This window comes from Coenobita brevimanus, chromosome 62 (genome assembly GCF_032717465.1).
Source record: "Coenobita brevimanus isolate Jiangsu-jjx chromosome 62, ASM3271746v2, whole genome shotgun sequence".
Lineage (NCBI taxonomy): Eukaryota > Metazoa > Arthropoda > Malacostraca > Decapoda > Coenobitidae > Coenobita > Coenobita brevimanus.
Window position 1 is genome coordinate 8,212,618 of NC_137015.1, and position 19,351 is coordinate 8,231,968.

The window sequence follows — 19,351 nt, forward strand, 5'->3', positions numbered from 1 at the left end:
GGATTAACCATTAATTTTACACTTCACACTTCAATCCCTCCACTCCCTGAACTTTCCCCAAACTTACGTAAAATCGTCTGGCTGCAGCGATAATAGTGATGATGATGATGATGATGATGATAATAATAATAATAATAATGATAATAATAACAGTAATAGTAATAACAACAATAATAATGATCTATCTATCTATCTATTGCCAGACGCCATAATCCTGTAAGGGGTGGCCATTGGACTTTGAGTTAGTTGTTTTACGGGGAGAGGCACTAACCCTCCACCAACCCACTTGTTGACATGTAGGGAGCACGTATGGTTTGGTTATATGGTTACCACCCAGCGTTGTAAATGGTTTCTTGGCTTACAGGAAACCATTTGGCTTGTCACTCAACGTAAAGCCACCAGTAAAGGAAAGAAAAGCAATAAGAAGTGCTTTTCTTTCTTTTACAGGTGGCTTTACATTGAGTGACAAGCCAAATGGTTTCCTGTAAGCCAAGAAACCATTTACAACGCTGGGTGGTAACCATATAACCAAACCATACGTGCTCCTAATACCAAAACAATAATAATAATAATAATAATAATAATAATACACAGGTGTTATTACCCAAGGGGCCAACCATCGTACCCATCTGACACTAATCCACCATGGAATCGGATTTTATAACTCCATCCTTACTCAACGTAAGCCTTTCTATACTCAGAAGCCTCAGTCCCGGTATGGGTGACTAGACGATAAGCTACTGATGAACGCTTTTATTTTTATTTATTTATTTTTTAATCTTTCCTATGAATTTCCATGACAGTTTTTCTATGCAGCATGGTAGTCCTTCTCACTTCTTCCTGCCGACTACACCTGAAGGGTTTGGTGGGTAAGGGAGGCCTTCCTGTTTTACTATCCTTATCTTCACCTCATAGATTCAGATATCAAAGTCATGGTCTTCTCTAACAAACAGCTTCACAAGGAACATTAGGGCTGTTGCTGTTTGCTGTCCTTTGTACAAACGAATCGCCTCTACGTCACTCCGTCCTCCGCCATCAGACTGTGCTCACCCCAGCCCACACCCACTTCTCTCATATAAATCTCCATCCCATCCCTCTATCGCAGCTGTAAGTGAATGGAGATATCAATGGCTGGAGGGGATCGATTTTGCTGGTTATTTTCTTCTTTGATTTTTGTCCCGAAATATATTAGAGAGCCTCCCTTTGTGTCTCTCCATAAATAAGAAATTGGGTGTGGGTGACAGAGGTGATGAATACTCTCAGGAGGGGAAAGAAAATAGGAAAAGCAGAGGGAGGTGGGGGGAAGGAAGGAACAGTGGGGGAGAAAGAGAGAGGGAGTATGGGAGGGGAGAGGAGGGGAGGAAGAGCAAGGGGAGAGAGCGAGGGCACGGGAGAAGCAGAGATGTAAAAGGAAGAGGGGAGTGATGAAGGTACGTATGAAGGCGAGAGAGCCAAGGGAGATGGAAAGAGAGGATGAAATGGCTAAGTAAGAGAGAGACAGACAGACAGAAAGGAGGGGGGGGGAGGGTTGGAGAGGGAGGAGAAGAAATGGGAGAACATAAGAGGCCGGAAAGGAAAGAGAGGGGATGAGAGGAAAATAGGAAGGAAAAGATGAATACAGAAACTGAGAGAACAGGGAGAGGAGGAGGAAAAGGAGGAGGGAGGAAGAGCAGAGAGAGGGTGGTGAAGCGGTGCCAGAGGGAGGGGGTATGTGGTGGTGTGAGGTAGGGCGGTGAATATTGAATGGAATCAAGTGAATTACTGACCACGCTACCGCAATAACACAGGCCTGCACACACACACACCCTCCAGATTTCGATGCAGGGGAGTTAAGTCAGAGGAAGATAAAGAGGTAATAGGGTTGGCTGATAACATACCCCCAAAGTAGGATGCAGGAATTTTTAATGATTCCTCCTATCGCCAAATGATTTTTTTCCTTTAAGAGCGACAATGTCTATCTAACTATAATTATCTGTCTACCTATCTATTCTCTCTCTCTCTCTCTCTCTCTCTCTCTCTCTCTCTCTCTCATAAATACAGTATGCGTGCAGATATTCCTATGTATTCACAAAAAAACATGGAAACTGCATAACCAATCCTGCGATATGCAAGCCGGCTTGATAGAAGTACAAAACAACATTACTGCGCCATAGCATAGGCTAGTAACCGATATAAAAGCCATTTGAGCAATGTGGGCATTATGTACATGGGTGGTATTCCACGATTGAGTAACTGAGTAACAGCAGTAGCAGTAGTAGTAGTAATCTATTCTATATTACAATGATCCGATTTCTGTATGTGTGTTGGTTTGTTACCGTAACACAACAAAAACGGCGTCTATCTATCTATCTATCTATAGCCCGACGCCCTAATCCCGCAAAGGGTGGCCGCAGACAAAACGCCTCCAGGTCACTCTGTCACCCACCATTTGACTCCCCTCCCCCCAACTCACCCCCCCCTCCCTCATATACCTCTCAACTCCATCCCTCCACCTCATCCTCGGTCTACCTCTCCCTCTCCCTCCCTCCACCTCACCTACATACACCCTCTTAGTCAGTCTTTCATTCTCCATCCTCTCCACATGTCCAAACCACCTCAGTGTATTTCTCCTAATCTTTTCAACCACATCCACATCTACCCCACAACGTTCCTTCACTTCTTCATTCGTCAACCTGTCCCTCCACGTCACTCCACATGCTCCTCTCAAGTAACTCATTTCCACTGCTCTCACTCTTGACTTGTTCCCTTCTTGCAAGGTCCACGCCTCGCTTCCATACGTCAGGGTAGGGATCACAATACCATCATGCAGTGACTTCTTAACTTCCATACTCACCTCCCTATTTCTCATCACTGCTTTCAGTGTACCAACAACCTTCCTTCCCTGCTGTACCCTTTCATTTACTTCATCCCCCAAAGTTCCATCCTTACTCATCACACTACCCAAGTATGTACCGCAAATTCTTGTTAAAGCAAGATACCGTTAAAATGCTCCTGAAACATAAAACAAATTTCAACCGAGCTGAGGCCGCCTTGGCCTCTCAGCGAGCAATAATAATAATAATAACAATAATAATAATAATAAAAATAAAAATAATAATAATTATTATTAATATTATTATTATTAGTAGTAGTAGTAGTAGTAGTAGTTGCTGTAGTAGCAGTTAGGGGACGGGAGCCACTCTACAATATATCAAAGTGATATCTGGCCTCCTATCCCTATATTGTATTCATTTTAAGTTTTGGAGGGGGATTACTGAAAATGATGGTGGAATATCATACTGTACAGTGGAAGACATTTTGACGGATCCAGACGAACTGTCTTAGTAAGTTTCGTTGACATCCATGGGCTCTTTCCACTATTTCTGATCGTTTAGATTTTGGAAGGGAGGCTGACACCCCCAATAATCATGGGGGGGGGGGAGGTTACGCTCCCCAAATATCGCATAACCTATGAGTCCACTGTACCAGTACACATTCTAAAATATCAAAACCATATCTGCAATTTCTCTCACTGTTTCCAATTTTTTTTTTCATTTGGTGAGGGGAGATGAACCTCCCGTAAAAAAAAAAAAAAAAAAATCATGGCAGGAAAATAATACTGTATATACTGGAATACCATTGCAGTAACCAGATGAACATAACTAGGGAAGTTTAATTCAAATCCACCTATAGCCTAGGAGGAGTTAACACACACACACACACACACACACAAAGGCTGAATGTCGCGCAGACGTATAGGGGGAGTTGCTTAAAATATCATTCTGCTTCACATAAATGATTGTGTGTGTGTGTGTGTGTGTGTGTGTGTGTGTGTGTGTGCGTGTGTGTTGTGTATACATATATATATATATATATATATATATATATATATATATATATATATATATATATATATATATATATATATATATATATATATATGTGTGTGTGTGTGTGTGTGTGTGTGTGTGTGTGTGTGTGTGTGTATATATATATATATATATGCCATCTTCATATGGTCTTAATTAGGACAGAACCATCAACATGAAGGACTTGAACAAAATCTCCATTAATCCTTCCAGAGCGACGACGTCTTTCTGTACTTGTTCTAGTATCCAACGGATAATTTTAAGCACCTTACGAATATGGCTACATGAAATGTCACAGCAAAAACAGCCGAGACGAGAGTGAAGCCTGTGATATACGTTGAAAGAAGGTATTTTTCATATTTGATGTATGATGTGTTGCTAAGAAGTGAACAGGATCACTGCTGGTAGGTGCAGTTTTGTGATGTCTGTGAGCGACGAGGTTGGAAAGTATATGGAGAAAATAAGAAATGGGAGGCTGCTGAATGAGGTGACTTACAGTGTGCTATGTTGGTGAATGAAGAGAGACTGGAAGTGGTGTAAGAATTTAACTATCTAGGTTCAGTGAGACAAGAGATGTAAATGTGTGAAAGAAACGGACAGTCAAGTGGATCTCGGAAGTAAGGTGGCTGGTGTTCATAGGCCTTCATACGAAGAAGAGGTCAGAGTAGAGGAGATGTAAAAAGACTACGTGATGGTGTATTTGTGCACGAATTAACGTACGGGTGCGAGATTTTGTAACAGTACGAGCATCTGAAGTCAAACATGAAAGCAGCAGAAATGAAACTAATGTAAGTGAATTATGTAGGTCGAATAATTAAGGCAATGTCGAAATTCGTAACTGATGTGATGTAAAGAAGTCTGTTGATCTATGTACAGAAGAGAGCACAGGTACGTTTAGATAGTGTGGTCATACAGAGAGATGGGATGCGAGCAGGGTGGAGCAAAGGGCATATATGTATGGGTGAGTCTGACGAAATAGGTGAAAAAAACTAAGAAGATGGTGGATGGATAATGTTAAGGAATGCCGGTATATAAGTAAGAGGCATGTCACAAAACGCGACATGTGTTGAAGGAGAGGATGGAGGGATGAAGTATGTTTGGAACTGCACATGACAAGGTTGCACCCCCTTTTTAACTTAGTTGTCGAAGGAATGACTCTACCCGGATGAGTGGACAGGCCGGCCTATGAGACAGAATGGAGAATTCTGAAGGCTTTAATGAAGAATGATGGGATGTGTGACCCGTATTACAGGCCTCTGATAACTTTTCGGCTTTCTGTTTTCCTGTTCCTGTTTCTGTAAACCTTCCACTACATGTATTTGTGGGAAAGAGGATGAATGGATGGAAGAGTGTGTGGGTGGACGGATGGTTGAATAGACTGGTGGATGGATGGATGGTTGGCGACTGAGTTAAACATTTCCGTAGACGGGACTGAGATCACAGGGAAATTACGGACTGCAATACAGTTAATGGACATCAAAGGAAATAAATTACTTAACCTGGGGGCACCACGGCGCCTGTCTGCTACGGATACTGCTGATCTCTTCCGTGCCGAGCGGATATGGTGGATGTGATGGGGAAACAAGAGAGAAGACCAACACCGGTTCACATTAAACGTGTAATGTGGTATGATAGATGGATTAGTGAAGCGTGGTGTGGTGTGACAGAGGGACTGATGTGGTGTGATAGATGGCTTGGCGTGGTGTGATAGAGGGACTGGAGCTAATTCCTTCACTGCTTTGACGTCTTTTCCATTATTATCTTGCCATCTCCAGACGATTTTAGTCATGGAGAGACTTTTCGAATCAGAGGGGTTGGATAAAGCCCTCATTAATCTCCTCACTCCTTTAACACTCTCCTAAGCTGAATAAAATCGACTAATGGCAGCAAGAATGACAAACAACGTACTCGGGGGATGAAATGGTCAACCTTATCACTACGATGGCGCAATTTTTTCTAGCTATCTCGTAATAATACTCATTTTTTGGCGACGTATCAAACGAGAGAGATAATTTATAGCCTTCATTATACTCTGATTATTTTTTTTTCCTGACGGAACTGGGCCACTCTCACTAATTAAATACCAAGTCGTGGATACATAAAATCTGATGAGCCTTGGTTACTTATCAAATTTGTTCTCCAGTCTGACTACACTTGGTCATCAGCTAAGTGAAAACGAGTTACTGGCATTGGTCAGGGGAAAGAAATTGACCGTAACGCCTTTAATAAATGCACCTGTTCAATGTCAGAAAATTAAGGTGTAAAAAGGAAGGTAGTAGTTTAATTTTGCGTGGATATACGTGGGTTGTTTTAACGCGTGTCCATCCCGCCTGTCTCAATATACAGCTGGCCGAGTGCTTTGCGTCAATGATTGCCTGCAGGCCCTCCTATCAATATGCAGCAGACCTGGTACATACTTGCAGTGATCTGACTGATGGCGGGTAATTTACAACTTTTACTTACCTAGTTAGTTATTAAGGTAGGTAGGTAGAGATGGATACATGGACAGACAAAAATGAACTGATACGTAGCGTATAGAACGATTGAGGTACGGTTATAGACTGACAGACACAAATAATGACAGACAGATAGACAAACAACGACAAACAGATAGATATATAAACAGACAGACATATGGAGATAGACACGCAGAGGCTATATATATATATATATATATAGATAGATAGATAGATATATAAATATAGTTATATATAGATATATATAGATATATATATATATATATATATATATAAAGAGAGAGAGAGAGAGAGAGAGGGGGGGGGGATGAAAAGAGAAATACAGAAAGCTACCCCGTTGCGCTAAGTCACACATTGCTCTCCCGCCCACCTATCAATATTCAGTAGCTGTGACACACCCTTGCATTTATCGGCCTGCAGTGTGGTCATTTTTAGAACCTTCAATGCTACAGATCGTCTGATGGGAGAACAACAACGGCGATCATAGGGAAGATGTTAGTCCCTTTATTGCTGCTACCTTAAGACGATTTTATTCAGCTCTGTATTAAACCCTTGTAGTGAAGGGGCAAATGAAGGCTATACCTAACCTCTTCAATACAAATCATAACAGAAAGCATGATGGATAGATAGACAGATAGATAGACAGCACCAGACAAGGTGTGGGAACGGGATATTAGCTTGCAACTCTTGAAGTGAAGGAATGTTGATCGTGCAAAAAGTCTCTCTAGAGCTGAATAAAATCGTCTGTATATAGCAAAAATGCAATGGAAAATGGCGTCAGATCGGACGGGTTAATGGGGGAAGGTTTCTAACCCCTTCAGTGCGAGACCATCGATAAGCTGAACGAAATCGTCTAATGGCAGGCTAACTTAAAAAAAAAAAAAAATCGTCGTACAGGGATTGAGCTCCGTAAAACCTCCTCCTAGGCAACTTATTTTGCTCATTACACTTTATTATCGACTTCTGTGTTGCTTTAATCATTCTAATATCGCCTTACTCTGCATAAGTAAGGTACCAAATGCTATTAACTAGCCGGATTCAAAAATAAATCGCTGAGGAAGAGGTGCTGGGGAGCCTCCTTACTGAATAAAAATACAAGCCAAAAACTCAGACTACCTGCAACCCAGCCATGAACATGAATAAGTCTTTTAAACGCAGTGTGCTCAGACATCTCGAAATGAAGCGATCTTGAACTTGGCTTTCTAGTATCTTGTTTTATTTTTATTGGTGGGAACAATTTGTGGACTTCTAGCCTTTTCTTTCTTGCATAAAAAAAAGTAGCTTAATGACCCAGCCGCATTTATTTGCCTGCAGTGTTTTGATTACAGGAGCGTGGTGGTGGAGTGGACAGAGTGCCCTGGTTCGAGCAATAATCTAGTCTTGTGTACAGACTCCATCCCAAGAGAAGTGTGTTTACATTTACCGATTTAAACTATGCCACGAGGAGAACGACACTGGTCATCTACCCTTACACACCAAAAAAAAAAAAAAAAAAAAAAAAAAAAAAAAAAAAAATTGATAAGATGCAGGGATGGGGAAAAAAAAAAAAGTACAGAACCAAGAGATAATAAGGGCACAGAAACAAGAGTATCTGGTATGCGATGAGACTCAGAATTCTACACCTATTACTACATTCCACACTATACTCGCAAAACTTGTGTAGCTGGTGGAGTATAGTAATGGATATAGAGCTCTGAATCTCCTCCCAGCCCAAATGCTGTTTCCGTCTCTCTCTCTCTCTCTCTCTCTCTGCTGCAGCATTCCATCCCAACATGTTAACAATAACTTTAATACAAAACATCACTGGAACCATCAATTTTCAGCGAATCATTCACCCACATGCATTAAGCTGATTGCAGCGTGTTAATTGAGAATAAAATCTTCCTGCACAAACACCTGATTCACTGTTTACGAAGCTAATAATCCTGTCTGTTGTCATCCGTATTATTTTCATGCAAACGCCAGACGATTTTATTCAGCTTCCGGATGAACCTTTCTAATGAAGGGACTAGAACTGATCACTAACCGTATCAGGCCTCTTTTTAAATCCTGTTTTTCCTTTTGGTTTATTATTATTATTATTATTATTATTATTATTAATCCATCCATCCATCATCCAATCCTACATCGCCCCATGAGGAGCGTAGGAGCCCGGGGCTAGGCAGTTGGTCCCGACATTTAAGATGAGAGTGACCACCCTCACTCATCCCTGAGTGGCATTACATGAGCAATCAACCCCAACAACCCCTTGGATATAAACCTTCACTGGCTCAATCCGATTGGAGCCCAATAATTACCCACTAAACCACCAGGCGCCAAAATTTGGTTGTATGGTTACCACCCAGCGTAGTCAATGGTTTCCTGGTGCACAGGAAACCATTTGGCTTGTCACTCAGTGTAGAGTCACCCACAGGCTGAAGGAAGTGGAAAGAATGAAGGAAAGATAGACAGAAGAGGAAGTGGAAAGTCACCCGTAGGCAGAAGGACAAGGAAAGAATGAAGGAAAGACAGAAGAGAATGGAAGGAAAGAAAGATGGAGAGGAAAGGGCAGACACCCGAGAGCAGCACTACATCGAGTGAGTGGATGGTGAGCGCCCACACCTACCACAACACACAAACACACACACACAAAATATATATATATATATATATATATATATATATATATATATATATATATATATATATATATATATATATATATATATATGTATATATATATATATATGTATATATATATATATATATATATATATATATATATATATATATATATATATATATATATATATACACACACACCGGTATTTACTGTACACCACACACTCGGCTGTCTCTGTACACTGCCTTTCCTCGTCCCCTCTCCTTCTCTCTCCACCTCTCTCTCTCTCTCTCTCTCTCTCTCTAACTCTAACTCAACCACACCAACCAACCAACCGCCAGCAGTAGTCTGAATAAACAAAGCAACAATGATACCACAGGCGTAACCACCGAATTCATCCACCTCATGCACATGCAAACACCTTTCAAAATCGCAAATGTAATACTCACTAGAAATTCACTCGGAAATTCATAAAGGCAACAGAACTACCGCCACACGAGAGAGAGTAAGGCCAATATTTTGTGTATGGAGCGGATCCCTGCGGGCTGCAATATGAGAGTTTTCGGCAAATCCAATAATACGGCACAGGCGCGCTACGGGTACGGTCCCCGGAAAAAATTTAGTCCAACCCTCACCGCGAACAAAAAGGAATAAATAAAAACATAGGGCTGAGATAAAAGTGCTTGGGTGTGGGCGGGTAGGTGGGTGGATGTGGTGGTATTTACGTGGACAGTGGGGTACAGACTAAGGGTGCGTTGCCACGGTTTTGAAAAGATGACTGACGTTGTAGTGATAGACAGCATGTGTGTGTCGTGGCTCTATTCAAGAAATATATAAATAGACGCAGCAAACAGCAGGGTACGGTAGTGTGATGACTCAGTGAATTAACTCTCCCGTTAAACACAGCCAGTCAGCGGTGTGAGCCATGTCCCTCGCCAACAACGGGCCCTTATTTTGTACTTTGGGACGTGTTTTTCATCGGTTTTGGAGATTCCTGAACACCTCTTCCTCGGCGATTTATTTTGCACATCACACTTTCATATTCCTCTTGTACGCTGCACAGTGAGTCAGTATTAAACAGATATAAATAACATACAAGAGAAGGCATGGTGTACGATGGAAAATATATCGCTAAGGATTAGGCACAACAAAGTCTCCCATGGCAAAGTGAACAGCCAACGACCATTAAGCCTGCGAGGGGAGCAAAGTAAACATTTCGCAACAAAAGTGCTGGTAGTCCAAATAAAAGAAAAAAAGACGAAGGAAAAAAAAACTGGACTCGATAAGGGTAACATGCATTTCCATTTCCCTTAGTGCAAGGGTTCGAGACTTAGCTACAGCAGTTCAGAATAATCAGCAGTAAGTGACCTCTTGTGAACTCAATCGATACACACAGCACTTGACCTTCACTACGACTGGCACTTTCGACCACTAAACCACCAGGATTCAAATATTAAAAGATAACCCTCCTTATGATGGTCATTTGTATTTCCATTGTTTAAAATCTATCTCTATCTACCTATTTCCAGCCGCCATAATCCACATATTCTAATTTTAAAAGCATTTTCATTATAGGTCTTAATGCTGTAGACCTGGGCTCGGTATTTTAGTACTCATGCGTGTTACCTTGTCTTTCGTCCACCAAGATACTAATACCCAGTGTGTCTGTTGTGATAAGCCAGGGTTATCTTTTTCATGACATGCGTGGTGGTATTAGCGGAGATGTTTTTATGATAATATAGTTGGTAGCAGGAATAAAATAAACATCCTCGCAGTGGACACTGTGGCCAAATCGGTAGAGTGGTGGCCTGCAGTCTTAATGGACCCAGATACGAATCCCGGTTGGGGCAGGGAGCAGTTTAAGAATAAGAATTTCATTAATGCAGACTTAACTGATCTACCAGAAGACCCTCCAACATGTAATAATACCTCCAATAATACCAATACACCAGTCCTATATGAGACTAGCATGTATTCAATATGGGCAGTAGGTGCTGGCGTCGAAAAGGTGTACCGTGGGTACAAGGACTACTTGGTTTTGGGAACAGGATGAGAAACCTATGCCCAGAGCCGGACACAAAAAAACAAGTTAATGAAATCAAACCGTCAAACTTCATCCTCCTACAGCTGAGACTGAGACCCGTGACCACTACGAATGTGTCTTGAGTGACTGGCATAACATTTCATATTTAGGATTAGTGTACAGTCGGCCATACACGAACCTAGGACAGTCTATGTGGAGGTCTAGCTATGATTTCTGACGTCCACGCATCTTTGCTACCTGGTCATTTCAACTAACATTATTTTAACACCTCTGTTCACTCATGTCAGTGCCACCAACAAATATGTGATTATGTGAATGCTGTCAATTGTACGGTACCAAGTGCTAGACCTCTTCTACACACAAATCCTGTCCCAGGTTCATATGCTGCCAACTGTACATTATTTTCTCATGCAAAATACCAGTAAGCTTGGATGGCACTGTAGCACATTTTCCTTAGCGATTAATTTTGCCAGTTTCACTTTAACAAACTATCTATATATTTATCTATAGTCAAACGTCTTAATCCGGTAAGAGGTGGCCACAAACAAATCTCCTCCACGTCACTCTGTCCTCTTCCATCAAGCTACATTCTCTTAAACTCACTCCCCCGCCCCCATCATACATCTCTCCATCCCATCATAACTCATCGCAGCTCTCCCCCTCCCACTCCACTTCACTCATTTATACTCTTCTAATCAGTCTCTCGTTTTCCATATCCTCCATATGGTTAAATATTCTATGAGTATTTTCCTCAAAACGCTTTTAAACACATTCACATCAACACCACAACGCTCCTTCATTTCCTCATCTGTCTGTTTCTCCACGTAGTTCCACAAATACTTCACAAACAACTCATTTCTATTTCAGTATGCTATAGCTTTTGTGATAATTATGGATATTTCCTGTATAAATAACAGGAGAAGTTATCAATTACTTCACTGCAATGATGTCGTTTATATTTTGTTCTTGTTATTTCTAGATTTTTTTTTTTATTCAGCTTTAAAAAGACTTTGAGCTGGACAGGTTAGACATGGCCCTCCCTACCCCGTTCACTACGAGAGAGAGAGAGAGAGAGAGAGAGAGAGAGAGTCTACAACAAAAATAAAGAAGTTACCGTGAAGAAGTTAATGGCATTTTAACTTTTTCGATCTACACACATAAATACTGTAACTCAACTGCGACGTTAATGGTATTAACGGGCCTCCTACACTGACGAGAGCACGACTTTTAGAACACAGAGAGATAGTGAAGTCTCTGTGATGTACAAAACAACGGGAGATGTGGCAGTGTGAGATGTGGTAGTGTCAGGCTGAGCTGTGGCAATAATAAGGGTGACAGTGAGTGGTGTGGTAGTGTGTATTGTGTAGTATGTTGGAGTGAAGTGGGGTATTGTTAAGTAGTAGTGTGTGCGTGTTTTGACAGTGCGATTGTGTGAGGTGTGATCATCTGAAGCGTGGTGGTGTGAGGTGTGGTAGTGCTAAGTGTGGCGGTGTAAGGTATGGTTAATCAGAAATGTGGCAAGGTGTGGTGTGGAAGTGTGAGATGTGACTGTGAGAAGTAAAGCAGTGTGGCAGTGTGAGGTGTTAGTGTGAGGTGGCAACACAAAGTATGACGGAGAATTATATAGTGTTACACTGATACACAGACCACACAGACCTAATGATCCTTACCAGGTGGTCCGACCTCATAATCAAGAAGAAAAATGCTTTCTCTCTAATTACACAGGTTCAAAACTAAGGCAGGTAAGCAAGTGTGTATAAGGAAAGGTGGGTCTCAGTTTCGTGTACTGGAGGTTCTCTTGCCAACTCTTCTTTACCATTAAACTTTTGGATACAGCACATTAACCTCTTCAATCTGAGGACGTCGTTGTGGTGTGTGTGTGTGTGTGTGTGTGTGTGTGTGTGTGTGTGTGTGTGTGTGTGTGTGTGTGTGTGTGTGTGTGTGTGTGTGTGTGTGTGTGTGTGTGTGTTTAACGAAGGCTCTATTTAGCCTACCCCTGCATTTTCAGAAGTCTATTATAAACTAAAAGAAGTAAAAAGCTAAGAAAAAAGTCATCGTATTGAAAAGGTGTACATTCACTCGTTGGTTACTTATGTGGACCATTTCAATAATAAGAGATAATGTGAACGAAACTACTGACGGATAATGGCCAAGATAAACCGCTAAGGAACACGTGCTTGAGTGTCTCTTCAGTTAACTTAGAATTCGGGTCCTATACTCTTACTCAGTTCACTTTAACCTGGCCAAAATCGCCACCTATCAGTTTGGGTGGGTGAATTTTCGCATAAGGCTGGAATATGGTGCTTGTCACGAAGAAATGCTATGGATTGAAAACAGAATCGTAGTACAGTATTCTCTTCTGATACAGAGCTGAAACAACAAATTAACACTAGAATACGAAGAATCACGAAGAAGTGCTATGCAAAGGATAAAGAGCCGTAATACTGTCTTATTCTGCCACTGAGTTACGGGAAATTAGCTGAAAAAAATATCCGTCAAGTCAAAGCGAAAGAATGATAGTCACGAATAAGTGCTATGGAACGGATGCAGACCCATAGCATTAAAACTAAAAAATGTAAAGTTAAGGTGAAAGAATGACAGACACGAAAAAGTGCTATGGAAAGGATATAAGACAGACCCCATTTCCTTGTCTTCTACTGCCACAGAGCTATAGGGAAATAATTGCTTAAGGACAAAATTCTCCACCAAATTAAAGTGAACAAACTACACCGTCTTCTACGAACCTTACTTATTATTAGCTCTGACTAACTGAAAAAGCACCCATTTATTTCAGGTTACTTAAATACTCCCTCACTTACACCCCCCCCCTCCATCCCCACTCCTACTCCCCTAGCCATTCTTCCTCGGACATTTTTCTTTTATGATGAAACACTCCACCAAGCCTCTCAACATCGTCAGCTTATTCTCTTTCACTCTCGCTCGTCCCCCTCCCCCCCCCTCTCTCTCTCTCACACACACACACACAACTGAAACTGCCATACATGACCGTCACATCATCCACAATTACACTTCACACTGTAACGCCACACACTCCAGCATCATACACACAGCACACACTGTCATCAAAACATTTTACACTGCCCCACTTACACACTGTCACACCACATACTGTCACATCGCATTACTCTCTGCCACACCACACTACAACACCACACTCTACCACATAACACCACCACAGTACACACCATATCACACCACCGTGCTATACAACACATAACACCAAACCACGAACTGGCATACCACACACCAACACTACACATCACACACCAGCACATCACATCACACGCTACTACACCACCACACCACATAACACAAGTAACAATCACATACTACCTAATGACATTGCCAGACCATTTACTACCACACCACACACTGCTACACTACACATCGGCACATAATAAACTACCACATCATACTGCCACACCACACACTGACATACTAAACCTCTTTTCCTCACCGCAAGTATGTAACTAAGGTAATTATGTCGATATCAAAAAGATTTAAAATAACATTCATAAGATTATTTGTGAGCCATACGAAGAAGATAAAAGCAACGAAAAAGTGTCAGAGAGTCCCCCAACCCCACAAATCTCTCTCTCTCTCTCTCTCTCTCTCTCTCTCTCTCATTGTTTGTGTGTGTGTGTGTGTGTGTGTGTGTGTGTGAATGGATTCGTTATTTGCTTCCTCTCATCCAATTCTCTCTCTCTCTCTCTCTCTCCGTCAGGCAAGGAAATCTTACTTTGATCTTGTCTTCTCTCTCAATGGGCTTTCACTGTGCAGATGCTTAATATTTACGCCTGTGTGTGTGTGTGTGTGTGTGTGTGTGTGTGTGTGTGTGTGTGTGTGTGTGTGTGTGTGTGTGTGTTACTATGTTGTTATAAACGTGTATGTAGCCATTCTTTCAGTTAATAATGTCGGCTAACTAGAAATGACAGTAAGTTGGGTATGGTCTGTGTATCGACGAACCTGTCTGTTCATCTGTTTGTGTCTGTCTGTCTCACACACACACACACACACACACACACACACACACACACACACACACACACACACACACACACACACAAATCTAGCACCAGTTATAGTCATTTCATCTTCCAAGTTAAAGTGCCCCCCCCCTCTCTCTCTCTCTCTCCTACTATCCCATCTTTCTTTCCTCCGCCGACTCATTTGACAAACTTGGTCTTAATTAAACGTCCCTACGACTTTCTAATCTCACTTTTTCCAGCCAAGTTCCAGTCGTATAAGTGAGAGATGGAGTTGCAGACCTAATGAATACGGAGAACTTCCAATCTCAGGTAAAAGTGCTTCTTAATTACACTAAACTCTTACGACGACGTATCTTCTCTGTGTCTTAGGCAGGGACCTTTTCGGCTCTTTCCTTGTCGGTTTGTTTGCACTGTGGTATCCTGGAGTAGATATGCAGGTAACCAGACCGCACGGTAGACTGATATACTGTACACTACCAGACCGCAGAGTAGACTGATATAGACTATCGGACCACACAATATACTGATATAAACAACCACACCGCACAGTAGATTGATATAAACGACCAGACCGCACAGTAGATTGATACAGACTACCATACCGCACAGTGGATTGATATAGACTATTAGACCGCACAGTAGACAGATACATACTACATGACAGTTGAAAGTTATACAGGTAGGCTACCAGACTACATGGCAGACCAATACAGACTACTAAAATACCTGCAGATATTTATATAGACTACCAGACCGCAAAGTAGACTGATACAGACTAACAGACCGGATAGTATACAGATATATGCTGACTGCTGAGCAGGCTGATACAAGCTACCAGACCGCATAGTACAGATACAGAATATTACGGCGGGAAGATGTAGACTACCAGACCTAATGGATATATTTCTTCTAGCCTCTGAGTATACTGATGTCTTTCTTAATTCAGTGTTCCTACCGCTTGACGATTTTCAGACACCCCTGGTAGAGAAGGGTTTGGAAAATCCCCAACCTTACAAAAAGGAAGCACCAAAGGAGAAAAACCTGCAAAAAGCATCAAACAGTGTCATATAAAAAGTACAATCTATAAATAGATTCCAAGTAAAGTACTACTAGGTCATCCTTGTACCTTAAGCAAACCTTGCATAAGTTACTTAAAAATCTAGGTATTTTAAACCAGCCATACGTAAGTAATTGGAATATGTAAGTGCTTTAAACCATCCACATGATGATCATGTTAAAACCACTTCACAGCAGACGCCACCAAAGCCATACGTGTCTCTGAACTGCAGCTGAGTTTATTCAGTGAAGTAATTTGTATCAAAAGTTAGTCTATGTAGGTCCCGTAGCATAGCTTCTGGTGCGAGCTAACTCAGTGAGTATATCAGCTGCAATTCAGTTATACGAGCACGTAGCACGCACGACGAGTAGATCCCGTGGGTTCTGTTGTTAGACGGCCTTTATTAAGACACCCGCGTTATTCAGACCAGCCATGCAATTCACCAGCTGCTAGGATATCTATGTGCTTTAAACCCGCCATACACTTCATAGGGATATTGTTAGATTCCAGGCTTCTGATCTTATTTTAACTTATGCATCGGAAAACTGCAATCTACCAGAATCCTTAGACCGTACCGTATACTGGGTGCTCAGAGAGGAATGGAACAGAATATGTTAGGTTTCATAATTATACAGGAAAGAAAACAGAGTTTCACCTGTATTGGCAGAGACGAAGGTGGAGTATATGCAGTACTCATAACAATTAAAAGACAGATGGACATCTACGTTAACGGAGTGGCAACCCCGAGACGGAGTTAGAGGAAAAGAGAGAGAACATGAAGGAGAGACGAAATACACAGGGACACTGGGACGAAATGGAAAGGGCTAACAAGCAAAGGATAAGAGTGGAGTAGGGATGGGAGCATCTTCGTCCTGTAGTAGACATTCTCAGGCTGATGATAAGATCCAGCCTTTACAATCGCTCGGTTAAAAACAGACACACCACAGACAGCGGAAGGGGTCACATGATCTTACTTCATACTGTCTGTGTGACTGACATGGAATGCATCAAAATGTTGTGGGGCTTACCACCAAGTCTGAAGGAGGGAGAGGACAAAAGAAGAACGGGAAGGAAAATAAAGAATTTCATGACAAGGAACAAGTACCTTACTTAACCCTGCATGAGGCAATATACTGAGGGTAAGAGGTACCGGTAATTACAAACAGAAAAACGTGAATGCAAAGGAGAGTACCCTAACATTTCCCAAGACAACGACATGCAACTATCGCTTTACAGTTCAGGTCCCTATTCCAGCTCTAGGTGTGAACAGACTGGAGTAAAAAGCTTTCGCCCAAAGATTTCGTGGTAATGTCGTGAGTGGAACATTCTTGTACTCTTAGATGCTTTAAATCCGAAAGGGAACCACTTGTCTGTCCCAATCCTTAACGACTGTGCAAGTAGTTATATAGCAAGGGGTGACATGTACCCCATCAATTCAATGACATACATTTTGTTTCATTCTTACAATCTCAATTTTATTTACCTTGGGATGGACTTTTCAACTTGGAGGGATCAGATACAGATTTCACTAACCCCTTCACTGCAAAACGCTCTTCAAGTCTTAATAAATCGAAATCGCCTAGTGGTGGCAAGAAAATATATTGTACGTCACTGGATTGATTGTGTGTGTGTGTGTGTGAGTGTGTGTGTGTGTGTGTGTGTGTGTGTATTGAGCTGGAAGTTAGGTATGACACATGTGGAAATGGTGATTCAGAGAGGGATGGTATTAATTGTGTCGGGGGGGGGGGGGTGTAGAACTGAACACAGGGTTAGGTGGTGTGGTGTGGTGTGGTGTGGGACGCTACGGTGTGTGGGGGTCATCTATATGCAAATGTGGGGGAACAAGAGACCAGGACACGGATGGGGTAGATGGAGGAAGTGAGTAGGGAAGGTAGGGAGACAGGGAGGTAGGATAATGAGAGAGGTAGGGAAAGGCAGGAATGAGGCAGGTAGGGAGAAAGGTAGGGAAGTTAGGTAGGTAGGGTAATGAGAAAGAGGGGGAAAGGTAGAAATGTGGAAAGCTGGAAGGTAGGAAATGAGGAAGGGGAGAAGGAAGCCTAAGAAGAGAGAATGTATGATGGATGCTAGAAGGGATGGAAAGCAGGGGAGGAAGGAGAAAGAGGCGGACTGAGTAGGCTGGTGAAAAGGTAATAAGGAGGATAGGTAACGAAGTAGGGAGGAAAACAGGGAAGTGGGGGAACAAAGGGAGAGAGAGGGAAGGAAGGGAAAGAGGGGAAGACCAAGTATGGAGAATGTTGGGAGGAAGGAAGGAAAGTGAGAGAAGGAAGGGGGAGGGAGGACGAGGCTGAGAAGGGAGAATAAAAGGAGCAAGATAAAAGGGATGGCAGCTGAGGGAGGATGGGGGAAAGTAAAGAAAGATTAAGCAGGGCAAATTATGGGTGGAAGACGGGAGGGAAGAGAAAAATGAGAGACAGGGAGGGAGAAACGTGGAGTACGGAGAGAAGGTAAAGAACTGAGGTACGGAGGGAAGGAAGAGGAGGGAAGTAGGGGGGTCGAAGAAAATTAATGAGGGGAGGTAGGCAGAAGGATGCACGGTAAGAAGAGAAGAATGGAAAATGGTGGGGAGACGGGAAGATGCAGGAGAGGGGTAGGAAATGAGAGAGGTTGGGATGAGGAGGGAATTGGGATGGAAAATGCAAAGACTGAGCAAGGAAACAGGGTAGCGAGGAGAGGTAGGAAATGATGAATGGAGAAGACGTACAAAGTAAATGCAAGGGGAAAAAAAAAACAGCCAATGAGGACGTAAAGAAGTGAGTTTAGGAAGAGGAATAGGAAGAGGGGTATGGAGGAGGATTCAAACAAGATAGAGAACAGCTGTAGGGAAGGATGTAGGGAAAAAAAAAAACTGGGAGATTAGGAAGTAGGAAAGAAAGGCAAAGAAAGGTTATAAAGGAAACAAAGAAATGGGGAGGGAAGAAGGGAGGAGGATGGGAAGGAAGTAGGAATGGAAAATTTGTGAAACTTGGAGGGAAAGTAGAAGGGAGCTAGAGGCGGAATATGTCACACACAAAGAGGAGGTAGTAAGGATAGAGGCAATGAGAACGGTAGGGGACAGGGAAGGGAGTATGAGGCAGGGAGAGAAGCACTATACGGAGGAATGTTGGAGAGGGAAATTGAGGCCGAACAGAGAGCTGCAGAGACAAGCCACGGACGCCTCCCCCTCCACCATCCCCACCTTCCCTCCCCAACCACCCCTCTCTTGCCTGGTGGAGTGTGATTGTCCTCCTACGAGCTGGTAATCCCCCCCTTCCCCGTCCACCACAGTCAATGCTCCTATACCGATCTGTAATAC